The 5132-nt window shown below is 45.4% G+C and overlaps 1 protein-coding gene across 6 annotated transcripts in view; it reads left to right on the top strand.

Annotated features, from left to right (window-relative positions):
- Positions 1-5132, top strand: part of CFLAR (CASP8 and FADD-like apoptosis regulator) — a 43435-nt gene that overhangs the window by 2306 nt on the left and 35997 nt on the right. The window contains exon 1 of one of the 6 annotated variants that reach the window (XM_014546009.1): positions 7-98. The exons of 2 other annotated variants lie outside the window; for them this stretch is intronic. The gene's annotated coding sequence lies outside the window, so the exon portion shown is untranslated. Of the gene's footprint in view, positions 1-6; positions 122-3645; positions 3716-3963; positions 4186-5132 lie in introns of those variants that run through there. 3 more of the 6 variants (XM_014546006.1, XM_014546010.1, XM_014546011.1) reach the window with 3 other exon arrangements.

Genomic DNA, 5132 nt, shown 5'->3' with positions numbered 1-5132 from the left:
CTCTCGGGACAAAGACCAACTGCGGTTTCCCGGAGCTGGTCTGCGGGTGCTGGGTGCTGCTAGGGGTGGCGCGTCCCAGCGGAGGTCGGAGGTCCAGCTGAGCAGCCGGCAGCCTCCCGGCGTGAGTAAACCGAGGATCCTGCCCGCCCCTCTCCCCCACCTACACCCTGTGCTGTCGCCCTGGACGCGGGGGCTGTCGGGCACTGTCCCCGATCCGGGCAGTAGAGGGCTGAGTCTCGCTCTCAGCCCGGCGCCCCCTCTGAGCCTCCCGGAGACTCCTGCAGCACGCCTGGTCTCCCTCCTTCGGTTCTTTCTTCCTTATAGGGCCCCAGAGGCTGATGACACTTGTGTCTCAGTCCTGACATGCCTCCTCTCCTTGGAACTCGCTATCCTCCTGCCAGTATTTATGGAGCTTCTCTGGGCCAGGCAGAGCTCTGGGTGCTGGGGACGCCGAGATGGATTCGAACTTGGTTCCTTCCCCAAGCAGCCCCCAGCGTGGTGGGAGGAGACCCAGCAAAGTTACCTCCACAGCGAACTTGATGTCCAGCAGCTAGGCCAGGGCACCGACAGCCTGGAATACAAAGGAGCAAGCCAGACGGTTACAGAGCTGTCACACGGGGACTCCCATGGGTCCTTGCTTTCCTGACTATACTCAGAGAGGGAAGAATACTGTTACTACTGAAATGCCCTGTTTCTGCCTTATATTCAGCTCCTGTCACTCCTCTAGGAAGACTTCACAGCCCTCCTGGGGGGCTCCTGAACTTGCATAACGCCAGGGACTATTCTTGCACTTTACACAGGATTGCACTGTATTGTCATATTTCCTTTTAAAAAAACTTTCCAGTCAAGTTATATTAGAATTATCTGCGTTAAAAATACATGCAGAATAAACAGAGAAAGTCTCCGGAGTCCGTTGCCTAAGATAACCACAGCTTACAGTTTAGTGTTGTTGTTGTTTAGACAGCTATGCACTCAAATACAACCTTTTCAGTGTTTTAAAATATGTATATGTATTTCCTTATTTTGTACTACAACCTTTTCAGTGTTTTAAAATATGTATATGTATTCTCTTATTTTGTCTTATAAGTACCGCGCGCTAACCGATTGCGCCACTGGAGCTCCTATTCTCTTATTTTGTATGATGCCGTTTCTCCAACTGTATTTCAGAACTGCTGGTGTTTTTTTTTTTTCTTCTTGCAATTAATATGTAGTTTAACTCCCCTCTGGAATCAGGGTTTCTAATGACCCTTTTTCTTGTTTTTGAGAAGGTGTGTATCCACAATTAACATTTCATTAATCTGCTTGTTCAGAAGCCGGAATGTTTTTTTTTCCCCTCCTCAACTATGGGTTTAGAGGAATAATTTCTTCTTTGACCTCTTGTACATACAAATGAATGGACATATGTATTCATATATGTAATAGGTATATTCTTGAATCTTTTCTTTCCAGATAAAACTGCTTCCTTTCCTCACCCCCATTTCGTACCTTGTTTTGTATTTATGTTTCTCTGGTGTGGTCTCCACTTTTAGCCACTTTGTCTTTTCAACCATTTAATTTTTTGCGCAGAACAGACAAAAAGCTTCTTCATTGTTTTCCTCTTATTCTAGATATTGGGCTGTCATTTTTAGTATTTCCCTACTTAGGAAAGAACTAAGCTCCTCCAATTTGATACCACATTTACCTGCATATTCATGATGGTTTATGTCTTCGGCAGTGAACTGGGGCCTGTGGGCTGTGGGCAGCTCCTGCATTGAGCATCTGCCCCCTTGTGGTCAGTGTGTGTCATAGCGACCGGTCAATTTGCATAGTAGGCTTTTATTATTTAGGATGAGTAAGGCATTACACATGGCCTTACTAATGGAGTTATGTAATGATGATCAGTCAGGTCAAGGCTGAGGAGAATGAGCTTGGCAGGCCTGTCAAGGTCCACCACAGCCTAATGAAGATGAATAAGAAATTAATCTGTCCTCAAGGATCTTACCACAGGTGACAGGTGCCCAAACTAGAATAAGACAAATGCCAGACAAGAGTAAAAAGGATGCTGTGAAGCAAGAGGAGGTGACCTGATTTGGGGGTCAAGACAAGCTTATGGGAGAGATACCTGGGAAGATGGGAGAGAATTTCAATAGGCAGGGACTGAAAAAAAGGAATTTTCGACTGGAAGCAAATACTTGAGCAAAGTTGTTGGGACAGGAGAACACTGTCCAGGGAATATTGAGATTTTTTTTTTCTGTATATCTCTATTTTTATTTATTTATTTATTTATTATTGCTTAAAATATTACAATGAGTAGTACATTTGTCTCCCCCCCCCCCAATATTGAGATTTTTATATGTCTTGATTTAGATGATGGGTGGGACAGAGGTGGGAGATGCTGTTAGGTGTTTGGGCTCTGTATGAGAAGTTTGCCCTAGCAAAGGCTTAACTTTGGTAAAGAAGGAGGGGTCCACTATATTAAGCAGATTTAGCTTTATTGTCCCTAGTGATTCTGCTTATGTTGCTGTATTTAGTTAAATAATTCATGATTTAAAAAAAATATTTTATTGATTTTTACAGAGAGGAAGGGAGAGGGATAGAGAGTTAGAAACATCGATGAGAGAGAAACATCGATCAGCTGCCTCCTGCACACCTCCTACTGGGGATGTGCCCACAACCAAGGTACATGCCCTTGACCGGAATTGAACCTGGGACCCTTGAGTTCGCAGGCCGACGCTCTGTCCACTGAACCAAACCAGTTAGGGCCATGATTTCTTTTTGATCTAGATCCTTTCTCATTCTGTGGTTCTTTCATTCCTTTGTTTATCTAGTCTGGATGATGCTACTGTTATGAACCAAGGAAGTTATTGGAAGTAAGGATATGCTGGAATTTGTGGGAGCTTCCCTGGGAGTCATGGGGCTGAGCCTCACCAAATAAGTTTATAAAATATACCTTTTAATTTTATGTTATTTTATAAGTGAGATCATCTATTGTTTGTGGGCAATTTGCAATAATTGAAATGCACTGCTTGTGAAGCCACATAATTTTTAATGTGTGTTTTTAGCCACTGATGCAGAATAATAGTAACACACCAAATTGGAGTGTGTTTATGCTTCAGCCTAAGTACGTGGTCTTTTAGACTATGTTTGGTATGTATCCTTGGCACTTCAAAAATTCCAGAAACCATGTGATGAGTTAATACATCTCATTTTATTTTATTTACTTTTTAAAATTATTTTTGTTGATTTTTAGAGAGAGAGGAAAGGAGAGGGAGAGATAGAAACATCAATCTCTGCCTCCTGTATGCCCCCTACTGGGGATGGAGCCTGAAACTCAGGCATATGCCCTGACCAGGAATGGAACAGGTGGCCTTTCTGTGCATGGGACAACACTCAACCAACTGAGCCACACCGGCTGGGCCACATCTCATTTTAAATATGGTGGGGGTGGGACACAAAATGGCATTTTATAGTTGCAGGAGGAAAGAGGGGTTTATTGTATTAGCAGTTTGAATTGTTACCCACACAGCCCACATCCACAGAGTCTGTGCATGAATGGAGAAGGAAAGTGGGTTCTGTTATGTTCAGAGTGAATGCACAGAGCTCCTGTGAGATGGCCTCATTTTATGTTGCCTTGGGGGTCAAGTAACCCCTTCTTTATCCTTCCAGAAACTTCTGTGTGACTGCGTCCGGGGCCTTCTCATCTCAGTGGGGATTCCCAGACAGCTACCTGAAAGCGGCAAGTTTGCATGCAGCTTTCTGCAGCTGGCAGGGCGGGCGGGCTTCTCTGCATTAGCACCTGTTCGTGGTGTTGCTGGGGAACTGTTTACTTCTCTACTGCAGCTCGGTGGACATGACCTTGCTTTCATGCTAGGCCGTGACCTTGCTCCAGGGAGCGAAGCAGTGTAAAGAATGGAATCTGAAGTATGTCCTTGGATAGGTTAAAGTAGGACGGGAACCAGTCGTGCTGGCTGCCGTGCTACTGATTACCGAGAATGTTATGTGCTTTGGATATCAGATGGTTTGGAGGCAAAGTAGACATTCTGTGAGGAAAATTGGTCACCTATTAGAGCTAATGCTGGATGCCAGGGAGTTATGTAACACGGTAGAAGGTGTTACTGACCAAGTCTGTGTGGGCTCTTCCTAGGAGATGCATGGTAGCAGGTGATTCAGCGGGCCCTACAAGCGGAGAAGGGTTTTGCTAGGCAGGTAAATGGAAGCGGTAATCTGGGCAAAGGCTCACAGTATGCATAGGAAAGAAGGAACTCCTTGTTTGGTTGAAGCCGAATGTGCAAGGTGGGTGTTAATGAGAGGTGAGGGCAGGAGCTAGACCACAAGAGGCCTTGAATGCAAAGAAAATTGGAACCTGCCTTGGGAGAGGAGGAACCCTTAGAAGGTTTGAATTAGGAAAGTGACTTGGTTCAACCATGAACTTCAGAAAGTTCATTCTGATAGGAGTTCAGTCTGGAGAGGGTGACGCCATAGGCAGGGGGAGCAGAAAGGTCAGGGGAATAGAAAGGTCAGGGGAACAGTCTGGGAGAGAGATGGATGGGAGGGCACACCCTCATTTAAGGAGCAGGTGCAGAAGGAGGGTGTGGAGAGTCAGAGGTTAGCAAGGGACTGCATAGAATGCAGAGGTGTGAGGTCAGCCAAGGGAGGGGCTTTCAAGGCGGGGTTAATCAGCAGACCCCGGATGTGGCCACTAGGAGGTCCCCAAGGCCTCTACAAGAGCACTGTCAGCAGGAATGGGACAGCAGGGTGAGCAAAGGGAGGCACCACCTCAGACACAACATTTAAGGGAGTGCTTAAAAACGCAGTAATCAAGATATAGTATTCTAATGCAACGTTTTGAAAAAAAATTGACATTCATGCAAAAAATCCATAATGAACCAAATATCAACATTTAAAACAGACAGCATTAGTACTACTGATTTTTCCTTCAGCAGGATGTAGTTTGGCTCTGCATGGAGTGTCAATGTGTAAAGGATATGGGGGGAGGGAGGATGCAGGTGGAGGCTTAGTGAGGAGTGGATTGAAGTTGAAGTAACCTAAGGACTGAGGGCAGACTCTTCATTCATAAAGGCCCAGCTTCACATGAAAGTAAACTACTGAAAGGATTGGTCTATCTAGGGCAGGGGTGGGCAACCTTTTTGTGA

Source organism: Myotis brandtii, unplaced genomic scaffold, assembly GCF_000412655.1.
Source record: "Myotis brandtii unplaced genomic scaffold, ASM41265v1 scaffold4259, whole genome shotgun sequence".
NCBI lineage: Eukaryota > Metazoa > Chordata > Mammalia > Chiroptera > Vespertilionidae > Myotis > Myotis brandtii.
Note: the sequence above shows the minus strand (reverse complement) of the source record. Positions and strands in the feature narration are given on the sequence as shown.